This window comes from Petaurus breviceps, unplaced genomic scaffold (genome assembly GCF_028583685.1).
Source record: "Petaurus breviceps papuanus isolate PSGF00001 unplaced genomic scaffold, PetGlider_PUasm1.0 178, whole genome shotgun sequence".
NCBI classification, from domain to species: domain Eukaryota; kingdom Metazoa; phylum Chordata; class Mammalia; order Diprotodontia; family Petauridae; genus Petaurus; species Petaurus breviceps.
The window spans coordinates 4655285-4676202 of record NW_027185777.1 but is presented as its reverse complement, the minus strand read 5'-3'; positions in this window follow the sequence as shown (position 1 = coordinate 4676202).

The window sequence follows — 20918 nt, the reverse complement described above, 5'->3', positions numbered from 1 at the left end:
AATGAACTGGAGAAGGAAATGGTAAACTGTTCCAATAAATCTGCCAAGAAAACCCCAAATGCGGTCAAAAAGAGTTGGACATGATTGAAAAATGACTTAACCATAACAGAAAATGAGATATTTGTAAAGCATTTTGGCACGCGTAAGCAATATATAAATGTTTGGTCTAATAATTATTATAGCTATTGTAATAATGATAATGTTGGTCCTTAAGCATTACACAGGGCTGAATCTTCCTCTGCAAAGTGTAAATAAATATTTCAAAAACTCTTTATTATGTACCTACTTGGGCAGCCAGGTGGCTCAGCAAGTAAGAGCACCGGCTCCAGTGTCGGGATGACCTGGATCAAATCCGGGCTCAGATACTCAGCACCACACCCAGAAATAATAACTGGCCATGTAACCTTGAGCAAGTTACTTAACCCTGATTGCTTTAAAAAAAATTAAATTAAAAAAGTATTATGTACCTACTTTATGAAAAGCACCATCCTAGTTATTGAGGTTACAAAGATAAAAAGTGACTCGGACCCTGCTCTCAGGAAGCTTACAGTCTTCAAAAGGGATGAGATTCATGTATAGCAATGCAATAATTCTAATATAACTAAATATCTATATATAACAGTCTGGTACCATTTTACTAGTAGAGTAACCCCATTGCTTCTAAGACTCTTTAATTTTTATTTTACATTCAGGAGGGAAAAAATGGATTTCAGTTCCCTGTGTGCATTGCAATTTCCAGCTTCTTTTTGAAAAAACAGGAAAAGAGTCACCATATTCAGCATACAGTGGAGCAAGGGCACAAAGTTGATTAAATGAAAACAACATGAGATCTCCTGAGCTTTCAAAGGCAATGTAATGAGTTTCTCACAGGAAAAATAGCCACCACATAATGTGCCTCTGGCCCTTTCACTTTTAATATGCTATTAAATTAAGTTCCTTAGGTCCTTAACCAGAAAGTTCGATCCCAAAGCCACTCAAAAATTAGGGATTACTTCCAAATGATTGGAATAGTTGCCTGAAATACCAACATGTTTAAATTCCCTTTTGCCAGAGATTATAGAATTCTGAAATTATATGGGGAACTGCAAAATTTGTCCCCCATACTGGTTTGTTTATAAAGTACTTTGTCGCCCTATGTGTGGAGCATGGCCCATACATTTTTATAATGGTAATAGACCCAGGTATCTATGAGAATCTAGGCAAGTAACTTCACTAACTTAGTCCTCAAGTTCCTATTTCTAAGACAAAGACATTGAACTAGAACATGGGTTCCTAACTTGCAATCCATAACCTGCTCTGTGTTAAATAATATTTTTGATAACTGTATATGAATATTTTCTGGTAATCCTATGTATTTTATTTTGTGTGGACTGACAAAAGGTGCCTAAACCAGTTAAGAATCCCTGGGCTAAAGTTTCTAATAGTTTATGGTTCTGGGCTTCTCTGATAATAACAACAGCCCAGACTTTCTGAAAATTTTGCTATAGAGACAGAGATCTATTTTCTAATCCTATTTTGGGCATTAACAGGATAATTAAGACCGAGAAGAGAAATCAAAATAATTTCTGTGTATTGTAGCACTTTACATGTTTTTAAAATTATCATCATCAATAAGTATTAAGTACTCACTATATGATAGTTACAGTGCTAAGAAAGGCAAAAACATGGTCCCTAGCTTCAAGAAACACATATTCATCTAATATTATATTATTTTATATAGCATTTACATATGCTATATTTTCTTTTTTTTTTATTTTTGGAGGGCAATTGGGGTTAAGTGACTTGCCCAAGGTCACACAGCTAACAAGCGTTAAGTGTCTGAGGCTGGATTTGACCTCAGGTCCTCCTGACTCCAGGGCTGGTGCTCTATTCACTGTGCCACCTAGCTACCCCCTTATATACTATGTTTTCAAACATTCAAACAATTATGTGCCTATAGTACGTATACAGTATAAATTGGCAGATATGAAAAATCTCGGAAGGGATTTAGCAGTGGAGATTAGAGGGAAGGAGAGGGTAAGAGCAAGAAAGGCCTCTTGAAGAAGGTAGGATTTGAGCTGGGTCAAGTCTAATCACCAAGCATTTATTAAACATTTGCTATTTTGGGGACACTATGTAAAGCACTAGAATTAGAGAGAAAAATAAAACGATGCCTGCTCTTAAGGAATATTATATTTCAGTTACATTTTGAAGGAAACCAGGAATATTTTAAGTATTGACTCAGTTTCCTCAGAATTTAATTGAGAGGACTTGTGCTCTTTCTATATAGTATTCTATGTAGACACCAAGTGCTTGACAGAGGTAGTTACATATTAAATCTAATTTGTTTCACTAATAAAAGTAAAAGAAAATTTAGCCATTGAAAAGCCTCACTACAGAGTATTTATTTGGGATATTTTTGTTTGTTTTTGGTCATTTATGCTCCTCAATCAAAAGCCCAGATGATCATTGTTCATTGGTCTTTCCTTCTTCCTCCTTTTCAAATTAATCATTAGAGTAACATCTCCTTATTCCTAGGAGAAGATGGCAAATGAAGGCACATGACTAAGCCCATCTACATTATTGCAAAACAGTAAAACAAGACAAATAAAATAAAACCAAATAGAAATGAAAAGGAAAGAAGAAGACTATCACAGAAAAAAATATTATAGGAAAACTAATAGACAGATTAAAGAAAAGAATAAAATAAGTTCCCAATACAATGAAAAAATACTACTGGGGGTAAAAGAATGAGAATTCATCTATATCTCACTGAGGAAATAGTAGTCATAACCCAAGAACATCCAAGAAGTTGTGAATCACAATATGAGACATAAAAGAATATAGGAAACCTATAAGACTAGATAAAAAGGTCACTGAAAGAAGATATTGAGAAGATGGACATCAGAATTCACAATCTAAGAAAGAGAGGAATCATTCAATAAAGTAGTGGACTGTCTGAGGAGCAGTGTGGTTCAGACAAGAAGAAAGGAAATGCAGCGATGGAGGAAATAATAGAGATTGAGATGAAAATGGCAAATTTTAGATTTCTACAAACCAGAGTACTGGAGATAAAGAATGGAGCTTGCTGAGATATTCTGAGAATTATTGATTTCCCAGAAAAATACAAGGAAATAAAGATTCATTCAAGTAAAATGTCTGGAAGCATTGTAGACAGAATGGTCAGTAAAAATTTATAGAATTTGTGCTATAATGACAGGGAGAAACCCCAAATTTAACTGATCTAAAAATGCCCATGGGGTGGCTAGGTGGCACAATGAGCACTGGCCCTGGAATCAGGACGTCCTGAGTTCAAATGTGATCTCAGACACTTAACATATACTAGCTGTGTGACTTTGGGCAAGTCACTTAACCCCAATTGCTCCTCAAAAAAAATAAAAATGCCTATATTTCAGGGTTTTTTGTGTTAAAACAGTTTTTAATATACAGGAAGACAATTTCAATATAAGCAAACATTTCTAATTTCACAAAACTGCTAAATCATACTAATGAAAAATTGAAAAGGTTGGAAATATATGTATATCTGTACATACTTAACTTTGATAAGATTATTTATGTATATGTGTACTTACATATTTGCATCTATATGAGGGAAATTAACCTGAACTTCCAAATTACCTGTCTTTTAAAATGGAGCATACTCTTTCATGAGAGAGGAAAGCTCTTCAAAACAGTTAGACTTTTCATTGTTTCCTATCAAGAAATGGACAGATGATTGGTAGGGTCTTTAACATGCAAAGAGACTAAAGCAGCTAAAACTTAAGACAAACTGAATTGGTTGGCAAATAACAAGTAAAAGCTGACGCTATTTGTAAGCTATAAATATTCTACAGCTTTTAATTCATGCTTAGTGTGATGGTCATAAAAAATATGAAAGGTAGGAAACTGATGGAGGAATTTCTTGAAATTGGAAATGGTATCATTAGATCATCTGGAGGACCAAGGAGAAGGGAAGAGTTGACAACCAAAATGATAGTTTTTAAGTGTGTCAACATAGGTTACAAAGAGTTCTAGGATGTGGGAGAGAAGGTGACTCTTTAAACCACATTTGTATGTGAGTTAAGCTAGGAAAAACAAAACAATGTTTTAAGAAGATCATATCAGTAAGAGAAGAAAAAGTGGATTGTGTGTGGTTTCAGGGCTGAAAACAGCATTGTAATAAAGATAAACTCTGTTTGTATTATAGGTGAATGAGGATTGGTAATAACTGTGTGTGACTGCAGACAGTAAGATTAGGCTGTTAAAAACAAAAGACATAATACCTTAGAATTTAATGGAAGTGAATAGAAACTTTAAAATCATAACATTGAATGCTAATGTATTAAACTTACCAATAAAAGGAAAAGCTATTAAAAATTTGTACAAATCAGAAAAATGCGACTAGAAAAAGAACATATGTGGAATGCAAAAATTTTGCACAAATATCTTCAATAAAGCCTGACATTGAAAAGTTAACTTCAAAGATATCCATAAAATTAAGAGCTATTCCCCTACTGAAAAATGGTCAAATTATATATGTGTGTGTATAAATATATATATATATGTATATATATCTCAAAATAAGAAAGACAAACTATCAATAGCTCTCCAAATGCTCAGGATTGCAAATTAGAACTCAGATAAAAATTGTACACATTAAATTTGCAAGGACAGCATATGATTTTTAAAAGAAAATATCAATATTGGTGGCATGTGAGAAAATAGGAACACTAATTCATTGGTGGAACTGTGCATTGATTCAACAATTTTGGAAAACAGGAATAATACAAACTGACTTATGAAATTCTTCATGCCTTTTGATCCAATGATTTCACTATTGTATCTATGTTCCAGTGAGGAAGTAATTTATAATAAGAAATAAGTATTTTTAAACTATATCTTCAAAGAGCCCTTTTGTACAGTAGCAAAGATTTAGAAGGAAAATGTACTTAATAATTGAGAAACGACAAAAAATTGTGGCATATTAATGCAATGCATTATTACTAGAATAATGACTATGAGGAATTCAGAGAAATGTGAAGAGATCCCTTTGAATGATGCACAGTTTTAAAAGGTAGTTCTGAAAGAACAGTGTTTTCAATTACTCTGACCATATAAACAAATCTGACTTTAAGCAGTAATGAAACTCATCAGAAACACTGGTCAACATTGGAACTATTTGTATAGTAATAATATACATTTCTATCTTTTAAATAAAGTAAATGAGAAACCACCAAGGGGTAAGGTTTCATGTAAAGTATAAGCTTTCAATGTGTGTATTATTGGTGTTTTGTGTTGGGTTTTGTGTGATGTACTGGATAGATTTTTATTTTTAAAAACCCACTTTGCATGACTACACATGTATAATCAATGTCAAATTGCTTACCTTCTCAGTGAGGGGGTAGAAAGAGGAGGAGAATTTAGAACTCAAAATTTGAAAAAAATAAAAAGAATGTTAAAATTATTTTACATGTAATTAGGAAAATATTAAATTAAACACATACACACACACAGCCAAAATGAATGTTTCTCTGAGATGACTAATGACAGTGAATGTTATGGAGTATAGTGGAGAGAGTACTCAGCTTTCAACCCCAATATATATGTTTGATTTCTTGCTTTGCAATGTATTAGTTAAGAGATCTTAGTCATTTCAACTCTCTGGCCCTCAGTTCCCTTATCTTTAAAATAAAGAGGCTTTACTTGATGACATTTAAAGTCCTTCCAGTTCTGTTGTGCTGTGATTTTCTTCCCTTGTCTACACACCATAAAATCATAAGATTTTGCACCTGGAAGGGACCTTAAGGATCAACGGAATCCAACTTTGGGTCTTGTGGTAGTCCACAAGGAAACAAAGAAATTGACAGAATCTCTGCCCTTAAGGAGCTTGTATTATCTTCAGGGTGGAGGAAGATATGTCATGTTGGGGAAGGTTCAGTGATTTCTACTCTCCCATATCCCTCCCACCTCTTTAAGCCCAGTTTCCATGAAATCGGAAATCTGGTTGCCTTGATTGAGTGAGTAGATCAAAGCAGGAGATGTGATGATTGTTTGACAAGAGCTTGCTCATGCCAAAAAGTCAGTTACTCCCAATTCCTTTGTAAAGGAATAAGAGTATCAACATTTATACATCTGTGTGTATGTATGTATATATACATGTATGTTTTATGCACGTTTTTACCCCATGTGCTCAATTACATTGTAAAAACAAAAACTTTTTTTTAAAAGCCTCCTACCTACCTATTCACCAACAAGCTTTGTTTCTTTTGTCCTGTCTTCCTTCCTTCTTTCCTCCTGACAGTCTCTCCTAGGAGGTAGAAGCAAGGGACATGACTGCCTGGGAAAACCAATTAACTCTGCTTCTGAGGCAGAGCAGGCATTTCCCAAACAAAAACACTTGCTTCCTGAAATGATACAGCACAGTTGGTGGGGAGGGAGGTAGAGATTTTATTGTAATGGGCGATTAACACAGCTGGCCAAGGTAGGGGCCAAGTGACAATGCTGCTGGGAACATAGCTCCAGCTACAGGTGCAGTCATTCCAAGGTTTATTTTTTTTAAGACCTACATCCACAGAATAATCTGTCCTTAATCTAGCTATGCCTGAAGGCTCGTGCACAAAGCTTTCTCTTCCCTTTAAACAAAAACAAAATCAGTCCATGCATGTAGAAGATACAGGTTTGTAATCTTGTTCTTTAGGTGTATAAATAAAAGTGTATAAATCACCCTCAAATATTTTACCAAGGAAAATGGTACTTCTGTATAGAGAAAGTTTCTTAGGTTTTTAGAAAGCAAATGTGCTGAGCCCAGATATCCAGATGTGTAAGCCTGGCAGTGAAATACTCAAGGAATGTGCATTATTTATTTATTTTTTTTAATTTAATGTACTAAGGGAAATTTTTTGAAATTATTTTTTAAAACTTCTGAACTTAATTAACAGCAAAGAAAATTCACATTTCCATATGCAAAGTAGAAAAGAGAAAGGCAATTGTCTATGAAATTTTGAATCTGTGTCATGTACAGCATTTTTGGTTTTAGGTAGTCATTCATTCAACTAATATTTGTCAAGTGTCTAGTATGGCAGTCACTGTGCTAAGAACTAGAGATAGAAAGGTGAAAAAAAGTCTCTTCTCTCAACAAATTCACATTCTAATGCTATACAACCAGTTCAACATGTGACTTTCAAAGCTATGGACTAAGGGCAATTTAGCAAGAAGCATGATGGTAGTCTATAGGGAATCATTAAGACCTGGTCTTTATGTCTATTCCTGATATATAGTAAACTTTGGCAAATTCCTTAATCTCTAAATGCCCCTAGATAACTTTCCACAATATATTCATTATGCACATTAGTAGATAAAGTTTCTCTCAGGCACAAAAGTTTTCATGCAAGACAACATCTCACCAGGGTCTCAGTTTACTTCTCTGATGTAGCAAATTTGGCCATGATTCCAGTCCTGTGTATAAGAATTGCAAAAAGTAATAGGGCATGCCTTTTAGATGTTGGTACCCCCAAAAGTATGGAATTAGATTGAGTAATATCTATGCATATAAGAGGCTTTTGTAGCACCAGTGCAATATTCTCAGTGCCCACGACCAGTCTAAATAGACCTTTATGGTGCTTAATCACAAAATGCAACAGACTCTCCAAAAAGAAGACAGAAGGGAAACATTTATTCCGACACCAGAAAATCAAATCCCAACACCAGGAAACTGAATCCATCATAGCAACATAGAAGTTAATACACCACAATGTAGCATAGAGCCACACCATCCTTTAGCCTTCCCACAAACCAATATTTGACCAATATTTACTCACAAGCCTGTTTGTCTCCCTTGGAAACAAACTATCCTCCCAACCTTCTAGCAGGCTCTGATTCCCAGCATCTTGTGGGCTCAGTTCCACCCTTCAGCAAACTCCTCCCACCACAGTCTCCATGCATATTAAGGGCAGAATTTATTTTCAAAGCAGGAAAAATCTTCAAATTCCCATTACCATTACAGTTTTCAAACTTACAGTTTGCTTCCTAATCTTGAATGTCAGTCACTAGAGTCTTTTTATAAATACTTTGAAAGATAAAATCTCCAGAGACCTTTTCCTTGTCTTATTCCTTTATTATTTATTATTATTTGCTATACTTATATAACCCTCGTATTTTTAAAGAATGTTGATTTGCTTTATGCAATCTATTTGGTAAGAGTTAAAATAGACTTAACTGTGTCTTCGTGCTTTCAAGAGTACCCAAGGTCACATATGTTTTCATAACTTTTTTTTAAAATGAGTTTTAAAGCTTTAAAAAATCCTCTTCAGTCAGATTCATTTCCACTTGCACATCTTGCACGTTGAGACTCTATATTTGTGCCTGTGGATGAAGGCCTGACTATTCATGAAGTAGCTGGTGTAAATTAAAGAGGCCTTTAGTGGCTACTGCCCATTAATGCAGCTTTCTGATGTACCTGACGTAGTTGTAGAATTGTTCAGTTGCATGAGCGAATCTAAAGCATTATTTCCTCCAAATAAGGAGACCTTATCAAAGTGTCCTCAAGTGTGTAATGATCACAGTGTGTCTTTTTTTTCCTGTTTATGATTTGTTCCATTTTATCTTTTTTATTTTTTATTTTTTGTGATCTCTTGTTTGGTTATGGACTCTTTTCCTATTCATAGTTGTAATTGCTTCTTTCTTGCTTCTCTAATTTGTTTTTGATGTAGTTTCATATCTAGGTCATATTTGGAGCTTATCTTGGTTTGTCGTGTGAGATGTTGGTTGAAATCTAATTTCTGCTCATCCGTTTTCTAGTTTTGGAGATTTTTTTGCCTATTTTTTTTGGAGGGGGAAGGTAGGGCAATTGGGATTAAGTGACTTGCTCAAGGTCACATGGCTAGTTTTTTGTGTTAAGTGTCTGAATCCAGATTTGAACCCAGGTCTTCCTGACTCCAGGGCCAGTGCTCTATTTACTGTGCCACCTAGCTACCTCTATTTCATATATTTTTTTAAATTTACTTGATTAAGAGTTGTTCTTTTATTATTTTGTTGCTTAAATGGATTAGTGATTTCACCAGGGTGGATACTTTTCCCACTAATGTACCTCAACTCCTCCATGCCTTATGATCATATTCCACTCTCATTCATATTTTCCCATACATTGTCTATCAAGAGTCTATTCTACACTCTGGAGGTATACCTCTTGTTTGTAAAGATCTCATGAGGTATAAATCTAGCACACTGGAAATGTATTATCTCTCATTTGCAATAATGACTACACACCTTTCTTGCTCATATCTTCCATTATGATTTTTATGACATCTTTTCTTCTTGCATACAAGTTATAGTAGATAATTTGGTGCACTACAGATACCTACCACCCACCCCTTGAAATATTATCATTGGTTTTGGGGGGCATGTTTGTAAATTTGTTCCTCTGTATTTGTGGTATATAACGATTCTTAACCATATATCATCACCAAGAGTATATTGTTGTTAAAGCTGTGGACTTTGGGAGTGGAAGGCAATTGGTAATCTTTGAAAACAATGAGAAATAGGTATTTTATTGATTATAAAATGGTTTACTTGGTAACATTATGATTATAATTCTTAGCAGAATGAAATCTGGTTAGAGGACCAGGTCATTTACCCATGGCTCTGAGATTAATAAGAAACATTTATCTCATCATTCCTGGAGCCATCTTACTCTATCACAATCAATTGGACCAGTCATATCCATTGTTCTCATCTGTTGGTTCAAGCTTCAAGTACAGATCTGATTCAGACAGTGAATTCAAAGTGCATTTATCATGTTGTAGGTGTATGGGGGAGGAATAATTTTCCATAACTTCATGACATATTAAGAATTATACTGAATGTGCAGATTTATCTCACTTCAATGTCTTATCTTACTCTAATATGATGTATCATAGCATACTTTACCTTATCTTATATATTATATCCTCATATTCTTAAAAATTAAATAAAACTCTTTTGAAGTGATGGCTAGTCTGCTTAAAGAGAACCAGCCTTGAAATCCCTGGTTTAGCTCATGCATTTCATCTTTGATACCATCAAGGGGCAACTCTGCCATGTTTGTAAAGAAATACAATAACTCAAATATAAATTGTGTCTTGGCTGAAAAGTGAAAGAAAACATTATTCCCCTTTGGAAAACATAGTAGTGAGGACATGGTAAATAGGGATGGGATTGTGTCTATGGGGGTCCCCTGAAAATTTGAACATCAGCTCTTCTAGAAAGCTACCTGTGTAAGCCCCAGTGGAAACATGAAGAAAGGTAGAGCTGGGTATTGGTTTTTGTTTTTTTAAGTTGTTTTACCATTTTTTGTCCTAGAACATTCAAGGAAAACAGCTCACAAAACATTTCTTCAAGTCTTTTTTTCTTGTCCAAGTTAGGAATGTTTTGAATGAAAAATCTTCATGGCAGTGCGGGAAGCATAGGAGAAATGCAGTCTTTCTGTTGCAGACCTCAATGCTTCCTGTCATACTGAGGGGTGAGGGAGAAGAAAAAAAAAGAAAAAAACTCTTTAAAAAGTACAGAGAAAAATATTCTTTTGGATCAGGTTGTGTTCTCTATCTGATTCCCAAATGTTTTCATAGCATCTGGAAATCTGGAGAAATAGCAAAACAGAGAATATACCAGAATATTGTAGTTGTCTCAGTGGCTGAACAGTTAGGATGCGCAGTAGTCTGCCAGCTGGCTGCCTCCTGGGAACTCTGAATAGGACGTGGTCCACATGGTGGTCTGTCTTGGCCTTGTACAAATCCATCCCAGTATATTGCAACTAATTATTTTTAGTGCCTTTTGTCCTCCTCCTCCCACCTACATGTTCTACCCCTAGCAGGAGAGAGAAAGCATGGTATGGTAGATAGAGAGTTGGTCTAGGACTAGGAAAGCCTGGGTTCAAATACTGCTTCTGACCAATACTAGCCTTTTAACCCTCAGGAAGTCACTTAATCTCCTAGTACTCTAGGCAGCTCGAAGACTATGACTATAAATTGCAAGGAAAACTCCATAGTAAAGTAAGTTCTTCTGTACTGATGAAATCAAAAGAAAAAAAAAACCCACCAACAGCTCCTGCGTGCTGATCTTTATGGTGCTGATGCTGCTAAAGGATGGGCAAAAGCTGTCAGCACCTTCTAAATCCAGTCCCTTAGGGGAGAGCCCCAGTTATTCTGCACCGTTATGACTCTGCCTGTACTTTCTATTAATTACTTGTCCTTTGCACTGTTGTCATCTAGGTATTAGGTAGAAAAGAACTCTGTCAATGGGATTAAATGTCCTCTCCCCTTATAGGATAAAAGAAAGTTTGTCCAGCTGTGAAGATCTTCTTGATCTGAGTGAACATAGGATTGAAATTGGTTTTCTGTAGCTCTTGTGCCGAGAGGAATGAACAAGCCAAGAGATCTAAGCCCCCCCTCCCCCCCAACCTTGTACTAATTTAAAAGATAATCAAAATGTCTGAAACACAGTGGGAAATGTATCAGTAAACATGGCTTTGGATTTAGTTTGATTTATTTAGAAACCGGAAAGGCCGCCAGCCCCAATCTACAAGTGAAATCACGGCTGGCATAGACATCTTGAGATGAGTCAGAAGTAATAAAATGTTAGTTGGCATGGCCAGCTCAGTGTCCACAACATGTGTTCTTGGAGATTAAAAGAAGCAGATATGCATACATTGGGCAAATGTTGATTAAAGGGTAGACTTCATAACAGTCTGCAAATGTTTGAAGGGTATAATCACAGAGGAGGGGACAGGAAGTCCTGAGCATGGCACCAAGAGCTACAAATGGGAGCCATCTGATAAAGGGGAAAAGGGACAATCTAAAATGAATGTCAGGGGAAATTACTCAGTGGTCAGAACTTTGCTAATGTCAGACTCCCAGAGGAAATTGTCTCCATAGGAAATGGAATTTCTCAAATCACATTAAATTTGAAAAGGCTAAGTACTTTGTGGGTCATACTTTGTATTCAAAGATGACTTCAGTGATGTTGTTTCTATTTGTCACCAACCCTTCAACTTTCCAGGAGGAAAGGAGAGTTGAGTTAAATTAAATAACCAATTATTAAACCCCAGCAAAGCCTAGAGTCAAAGGGCTTGTTTTGAAATCTTGACTCTGCTATTTAATATGTATGTGACTTTAGGTAAGTCACTTCACATTTTTGGGCCTCAGTTTCCTCAGCTGTAAAATGAAGGGGTTTGGACCTCTAAATTCCCTTCCCTTCAATGATCCTGTCATTTTTCATCTGTTTTACTTTAGACAAGTTACTTGGCCTTTCTAGGTTTTAATTTCCTCATCTGGAACATAAGAAGGTTTGACTAGACTAGCTCTGAGGTCCCTTTTAGTGTTAGCTCTATGATGCCAAAAGTTAGGTACTGGAGATACAAAGATGAAAGGAGAAAATAGTTCCTTCCCTTAATAAATTTAGGGGTTTTTTTTTTTAGGAGGGGGAAGATAGGGCAATTGGGGTTGAATCACTTGCCCAAGGTCACATGACTACTAACTGTTGAGTGTCTGAGGTCAGATTTGAACTCAGGTCCTCCTGACTCTAGGACCAGTGCTCTACTCACTGCATCACCTAGCCACCCCAAAGCTTACCTTTTTCAAAATCCCTCCAGCTTACCACAATAGCTCCAGTGTGTATGCTTTTTTTAATGGGAATTCTGTAATTAGTCCATCTGCTTTTAGTCTATGACACCAAGGTCAGAACTCTGCCAGCAAAGACCATACCTCACATGTGCAACCAAACCTGTAGTTAGTCACTATTAATTCAGCACCTACAATGTGCTCTGTGTTTTCCCAGATATGGTAGGAAATAAAGTATAATGTAGCCATGGACTGGAAGATCCTCAAAACCTCTAAGGGCGAGGAGGTTGCACCCTAGGTAGGCATCACATGGGTTTAAAGAAGGATAGCATCATTTGCATTTCTAAATTACTAGGTTGCTAAAATACATATAACAAAATAATTTTTAAAAAAGAAAAACAAACTATGAAGACATTATTTGTATTAAAATAAATATTAATTTTTAAAAAAAAAGAAGGATAGGCAATTGGGAGAGTTCTCAGAATTTGACTGTGGATTCATGGCTAAGGACCTGTAAGGGAAATGCAAATTTCAAGATCTTCCCTGCCCCTAGGCCCTTTGATAGGCTTAAGAGGATCTGAGAACCTTCCTTGATTTGAAAATATACTCTGCCCCCTAAGTTAAGTGTCCTTGGAGCCTGTGGTGGGAGGCTTGTTTTTCAGGAATGCCCATACCTTAGTGCTTTGTGATTGGGCAGTGGGTCAAGAGGGTTGTTATATTCTCTGAGCCAGGAGAAAGCTATATATATATAAAGCTAATGGGAAGCTTTGCTTTGGGGCTCACTTTGAGAAGTGTTGTATGATTTGACCAGATGAGACTCTGGGCAGCCGTTGAGAGCCCCCCTGGCTTTGAAAACCCAGATGTTGATGCTTCCCTCTCTGGTAACTGTGATTTGGGATGGATGTAATGGTTGGACAGTTTGGAAGCCTGTCAGCTTGATCTGTTTCTCTGTCTTGTAACTTCTGTCTGTATACTCTGAAGTTCAGGGTGCTGACCTTTTTCCCCTGAACTAGGTAAATGCTATATGTTTGTTTGATTAAAGTAAGCTTGTTAACCCATTTTGAGTTGCTTTCCTTTAGAAAAGCAGATCTAAGAACCTGTGTTGGCAGCCACCCTGGGGATGCTGGGGTGCTTGCTACTACAGTACCTATGGAGGGATACAGGTTTTATGGTGCTGAGTGACCTTGTATGTGAGTATGAGTAGTGGGAGCTAATCACAAAGGAAGGGTGCTGCTAATGCTACTGATTATTATTGTGAGTAACTGGAAACTTGCTTGGCTCACTTGAGGAATGTTGGGATGGAACTTGCTATTTTGCTGATCATACCTACTTGGAAGTCCTAAGACCTGGTCTCCATTCCCCTCCCTGCCTTATTGCTTCCTGATTAGCCAGCCTTCATTTACTACTGTTTTAAGCTTTTTTTAATTCCTGTGTACTTTTATAATGGGTTTTGTCTCCAGATAGAGATAAACTCATTTTTATTGCATTCTGAGTGACTATTTGCTATAAAGGTGTGGATTTAAAAAAAGGGATGGGGGGAGAGGAAAGACTTCTTCCCTTGTCTGGAGCCTTGGCATGATTAGCTTTCTGAAATCTCAGGAGTTAAGAATCAATATGAAACAGTGAGACTAATTGTCTTGGATGTTAAAGAAGAAAGAAAGATACAAAAACAGTGTGAGCCTGTATTAACTTTTCTGGAGACACAAAGGGGAACTTTGTTGGTATAAGAGAGAATCCCTGCCATGGAGAAGCTTACCATCTAGAGGAAAAGACAGGATTAATCATAATCAGTCAGTTGTTTAGCATTTCTGTGCTGGGCATTATGCTAAGGTACTAGACTAGACAGCAATGCTTGACCTCATTGTAAATGATGAAGTACAAATTTTGTGGAACAGTCCATTTGTAATAAGCTGGACCTTATCTGGTACTTTTAAGGGGACTGGAATAATACACTTTAAGTCATTCAATAGTTAAATAAAAAGACATTTACTTGAAGGATACTCAAAAAAGATATAGCATATGCCTTTATTAGATATGGCCACTCTCTTGTGGTCTATTCAGCAAAGAAAAATGTGGTTTTTCACTTGGCAATAAGCCATTCGCCAAATCTGTAGCTCCACATACGTGAGTCAGAAAGTCATATCTAGAGTGAGGATTACTCCACTGAGCCAGTCAAATCTTCAGAGTGATTTCTTTTACTTTATTAATTAACTTTTATTAATTTACTTTAAGTAGTTTACATTTTCTGCTATATTTTTTTCTCTCCTCTCTCCCAGAGAAGATAACATTTTAAAAAAGAAAATAGAAACAAATCAACAAAAATGATCAATATATTTAAAAAAATACGATATGCAATATTACATAATTGTAAACTCCACACCTCTGAAGACTCATTTAAAACAAAAAAATTAGTTGCAAGTTCTTTATTTCTGTCTCTCCCTTTCCCCCTTCCCTTCTTGAGATGGTAAGCCATTTGATATAGTTTATATATGTGAAAGAAAACACATAACCAAAAATAAAGACAATGAAAAAATAGTATGCTTCAATCTGCATTCAGACTCCATCAGTTCTTTCTCTGGAGGTAGATAGTATTTTTCATCATGAGTCCTTTGGAATTACCTTGGATCATTGTATTGTTGAGAATAGCTAAGTCATTCACAGCTGCTCATTGCGCAGTTATTGCTGTTACTATGTACAATGTTCTCCTGGTTTTGCTCACTTCACTTTGCATCACTTCATAAATGCCTTTTCATGTTTTTCTGAAATCTATTTGCTCATTATTTCTTATAGCACAATAAAATTCCATCAAAATAATATACTACAACTTGTTCAGCCATTCCCCAATTGAGGGATATCACAATTTCTAATTCTTTGCTACCACAAGTGCTACTACAAATATATTTTGTACAAATAGGTCCTTCTGCCCTGCCTTTAATCTCTTTGAGATACAGACCTAACATTTATTGGGAAAGCTTCTAATGTATTCCCATTGCACACAAGGCTTATATTTAGTTTTAGATACTTGTTGTGATATATAGATTCCTCTTTGCCTACACTTTACAGAGGTTTTTTTGATTGGATGCTTTTTCTGCATTGTTTAGATTTTTATATAAGTTTTTTTTTATTTTTGTTTGATTTATATTTATCTTTTTAAATATGGTTAATTATATTGATTTCTTAATGTTCAACCATCCTTTCAACTCTGGTATAAATTCAACTTGTTCATAACTTCTTGTGAAATTGCTGTAGTCAATTTCACTTTATTCCTCTTTGGTTTGGTATTATTACTGTATTTGTCTCATGAAATGAGTTTGGTCCTTTTTTAATTTTTTTAAGAATGACTTGAGTAGTTTAGGCACCATGGGAACTCTTTTGTGAATTCATCTGGAACAGGTACTCCCCCATCTTTCCCTTTTTGGTAGTTTCTTTACAGTTAGCTCTTTTACTGAAATTGGAGTATTTAAGGTATCTGCTTGGTTCTCTGTTGGCTTGGTCATTTTATATTTTCCAAAGAAATCATCTTTTTTTTCTTTTGTGTTCTCAATTTTGTTAGCATAAAGCTGGAGAGTAGGTTTTTATGAGTCTTTTGTTTTTCTTCTCACTTTGATATGGTTTTACTTTGTTAGCTATTTTGTTGATTTGATTTTCTGACTTTTTAATCAGGTTGGCTGGAGATTAATCAGTTTTATTAGTCTTTTCAAAGCACCAACTTTTAGTTTTATCATTTTAAATCATTTCTAGAATCTTATTGTTTTGAATTTATCTATTTTCTTCTCTACATTTTTTTGTGCTTATTTCGGGTTTCTAGTTTTTAAAATGCATATGCAGTTGATAATAAAAATAGCTAGCACTGATATACTACATATTATTATCATTTGAAACAATGACAATGATCATCACGACAGCCCTGGAATATAGGTTTTATTGTTATTATTTATTTTACAGTTGAGGAAAGCAAAGCAAAGGGAGGTTAAACAACTTGACCAGGGTCAGAAAGCTGGTAAATATCTTAGTCTAGATTTGAACTCAGGTCGTTCTGACTCAGAGTTCAACACTCTGTCACAGAACTACTAGCCACCTCTAGTTCATTAATCCTCCCCACCCCTACTCCCAATGTTATTAATGCATGTTTTTAGGAATATAATAATTTCAGCAGAGTTTCAGTACCCTTTAAGGGAAAAGAAGTCTGATCTTCATGGCGCAGATTTTTAAAGAAAAATTAGTCCCATTTGCATGGCAGGGGAATACAGTAGATATTATTATTCTTACCATACTGTCATATTTACATAAGACTTAGATTAAATTGAGAGAAAACTTAGAAATTTTTTGTCAGAGGAAAAACATAAGAACCAGAAAAGTTAATGAATGGGATAGAACTTCAAAAGCTGTTAAAGATTTTGAGTGGAGGAAATGCATACTTACAGGGATGTCCTGGACAATTGCTTTCACTGTGGTATAAAAGAAATTATATAGTCATGTGAAAAAATGCTCTAAATCACTATTGATCAGAGAAATGCAAATTAAAACAACTCTGGGGTACCACCTCACACCTATGAAATTGGTTAATATGAAAAAGAAGGAGAATGTTGGATATTTGAGGGGATGCGGGAAAACCGTAATACTAATGCACTGTTGGAGTTCTGAACTGACCCAACCATTCTGGAGAGCAGTGTGAAACTATGCCCAAAGGACTATAAAACTGTGTATGTCATTTGATCCAGCAATACCACTGCTAGGTCTATATCCCAAAGACATTAAAAAAAGGGAAAAGGACTAATTTGTACAAAAAATATTTATAACAGCTCTTTCTGTGGTAGCTAAGAATTGGAAATGAAAGAGGTGAAGAATGGCTAAACAAGGTATGGTATATGATTTAATGAAATATTATTATTTTTTTATTAATTTGTTTACTTTTAGTTTACAAGATTCAAATCCACAATTCCTTGAGTTTCACATTTTGTCCTCCTCTCTCCCCTCCCCCCATGGAGGCATATAGTCAAGTATATGATCTGTAAATATTTTCACATTATACATTAGTCAGGTTATAAAGACGGATTCTATCAGATGGAATGAAAAATGGTAAAGAGGACATAAAACCAAACAAGAAAAGGAAAAAGATCAGGTAGTTTGCTTCAATCTGGATAGAAATTCAGTTCTTTCTAGTTCTTTCTCTGGATGTACACATTTCTCTCCATCATGAGTCTTTTGGGATTGACTTATATCACTACATTGCTGAGAAGAGTCCAGACTATCAAAGTTGATCATCACACATAAGTTGTGTCTATAATTGTGTATACATTTCTCCTGGTTCTACTCTTCTCACTCAGCATCAGTTCATATAATCCTCTCCAGGTAAATATGAAGTCCTATCTGCTCCTCGTTTCTTATAGCACAATAGTGTTCCGTAACATGTGTATACCACAACTTGTTCAGCCATTCCCCAATTGATGGGCACCCCCTTAATTTCCAATTCTTTGCCACCACAAAAAGAGCTGCTATAAATATTTTGGTACATATGGGTCTTCCTCCCACTTCTATGATCTCTTTGGGATGTAACCCTAGGAGTGGTATTACTGGGTCAAAGGGTATGAAATTGTTTATAACCCTTTGGGCATAATTCCAGATTGCTCTCTAGAAAGGTTGGATCAGTTCACAACTCTACCAGCAATATATTAGTGTTCCAATTTGTCCACATCCTCTTTAATTAAATATTATTGTGCTATAAGAAATGAGAAGCAGGATGATTTCAGAAAAACCTGGACTTACATGAACTGATTCAAAGATAATTGAGGAGAACTAGGAGAATGTTTTACATAGTAAGAGTAATATTGTTCAATGAAGAACTATGAATGACTTAGCTATTCTCAGCAATACAATGATCTAAGACAACCCCAAAGGACTAATGATGAAGCATATGATCTGCCTCCAGAGGAAAAAAACTTATATTGATTGAATACCTACTGAAGCATGCTATTTTTTACTTTCTCTTTTTTCTTTTATTTGAGATTTCTTGTACAAACTTACTAATATGGAAATGTTTTGATAATTGCACATGTATAGCCTTTATCTAATTGCTTACTGTCTCAGGGAGAAGGAAGGGGAGGGAGGGAAGAAGAGAACTTAGAATTCAAAACTTTAAATAAAAATGTTTTAAAAAAACTGGAAAAATAAGAGAGATGAGAAAGAAGAGATATTTAGTTGAGACAGGGACCCAAGGACCCAGTTAAGAGGCTACTGTAGTGAATGCTTTAGGAGGTGACAAAGCCTGGATGAGGGTAGGAGAAGTGGGGGAAAGGGGACAATTATAACGATAAATCAACAGGGTTGGTTATAGATAACAAATGAGAGGACTTGATGAAAGATAACACCAAGGTCCAGAGCTTTAATGGTTTAGGGAATAGTTATTTTACTGACAGGGTTCACCTCAGCTTTCTTATCGTCCACAATCATCATGCTCACACAAACTTGTCTTGGAAAAACAAAATGAGAGTGAGAATTGTTCTAAAGGTAATCATGCATATTTATATAGCACTTTGAGATTTGCAAAGTGCTTTTCTTCAACTAACCTCTAAGGTACATAATATAAGCATCAATAACTCTATTTTAAAGATGAGGAAAGTTAAGGGGAAAAGAGACTGGGACTTGCCCATGGTAACATGACTGATGAGTGACAGAGTCAAGATTGAATCTCAGGCTTCATGATTTAGGGCACTTCCTGACTCTTTCCATACTACCATGTTGTCTATGAATGTGTAGAAAAGAATGAATGGTTGCATAGATGGATGGATGGATGGATGGATGGATGGATGGATGGATGGATGGATGGATGGTTGGCAACCACCCCTAAAATACTTCCTAGCTATGTCAGTGTGTCCAATTTAAACTCCACCTTTGTTTCCTCATCTGTATGATGTGTACGACAACAGAAGGATTATCCTTCCTGGGTTTTGTGAAAGTCAAATTAGGACAATGTATAAAGGGTGTTTTGTGAAACAAAGTACTATATAAATGGTTGTTTTTATTATTCAAAATGAAGCATTGCCTGTATGCTTGCTTATTTAGTCTATCAGCTCAGCCTCTTTTCATGATTAGTGCGTGTCTAGTATATTGCAATAAGTTGTATTTCAGCCTGTCCCCTGGGTCTTTCTACTCACCTTTTCTGGGTGGCCTCACCCTAAAGAAATTGCTTAGGGGAGAGATCCAAAGTAGTCTTTCAAGAGAACAATTTTTCCTGCTGCATTTTTTGTGATTCCAATGCTATATCGCCTCAGAGCCTTTATAAGAACAAGGGAGGCATGGGCATGGTGCGTAATGCACTTTAGTAACATAAAAAAGTCTTGGAAAGGAAACTGCAGTGGATGGTAATCTGGTTATATAAAGGAAAGATAAATCATAATGATGTGGTAATTTGAGTTTATATAGTGCCTTTCCTCAGGGAACTCCAAGGGTTCTACAGACACTATCTCATTACTCCTCTGAATGCCCATGTGAAGGAAGAAGTAGGTACTGCTTTCTGTAGTTTTCCAGACAAGGAAACTGAGATTTACTGATTGTTAGAGTTGTCCTGTAGACAGAATAGAACCAGTCAGATGTATAGAAATACATCTTTCTCTGATCTTTGTCTCTAATGTGAGTGATTTATCCAGGGAATCAATGTCTGATTCTCTGAAACAACTCATACATTTCAGGAATTAACTTGAATAATTCTTCTCCCATCCCCACCTTCCCCCCCCCCACACACACACACATGCACGTGTGCACACACACAATCATTTGCATAGCAATATTTAGGTCACTAGATGGATTTTAAGTCAGGAAGACTTAATTTTAAAATCTTGCCTTGGACTCTTACCGTGTTTCCCCGATAATAAGACCTATCCCGAAAATAAGCCCTCCCCTTACTGTGTAAGATTCCTCTAAAATAAGCCCTCCCCCGAAAATAAGCCCTATTGAGATTGCTGCTGTAGTGAAGGTGATCCCCTGCGCTACACGCTACATTATGGTACCCTCTGTATGCACCGTCCCCCCCACCCCTCGTGAAACACACGCTGCGCTCTGAGCTGCATCCAATCAGAGCTGCAGCAGTGAGCACGTCATCCTGTTCTTCCCCAGTGATTTGCTTATTGAATAAAGGTACATTTTTTTGTTCACATTTACCTGTTTATTAAAATTGCTGTCAATGTTCATTAAAATAAGCCCTCCCCTGAAAATAAGCCCTCTGGTGTTTTTCTGTCCAAAAAAATTAATAAGACAGTGTCTTATTATCGGGGAAACACGGTAATAGCTGTGTGACCCTGGAAAATCTCAACTTGTCTCAGCCTCAGTTTCTTTATTTGTAAAATCAGAATG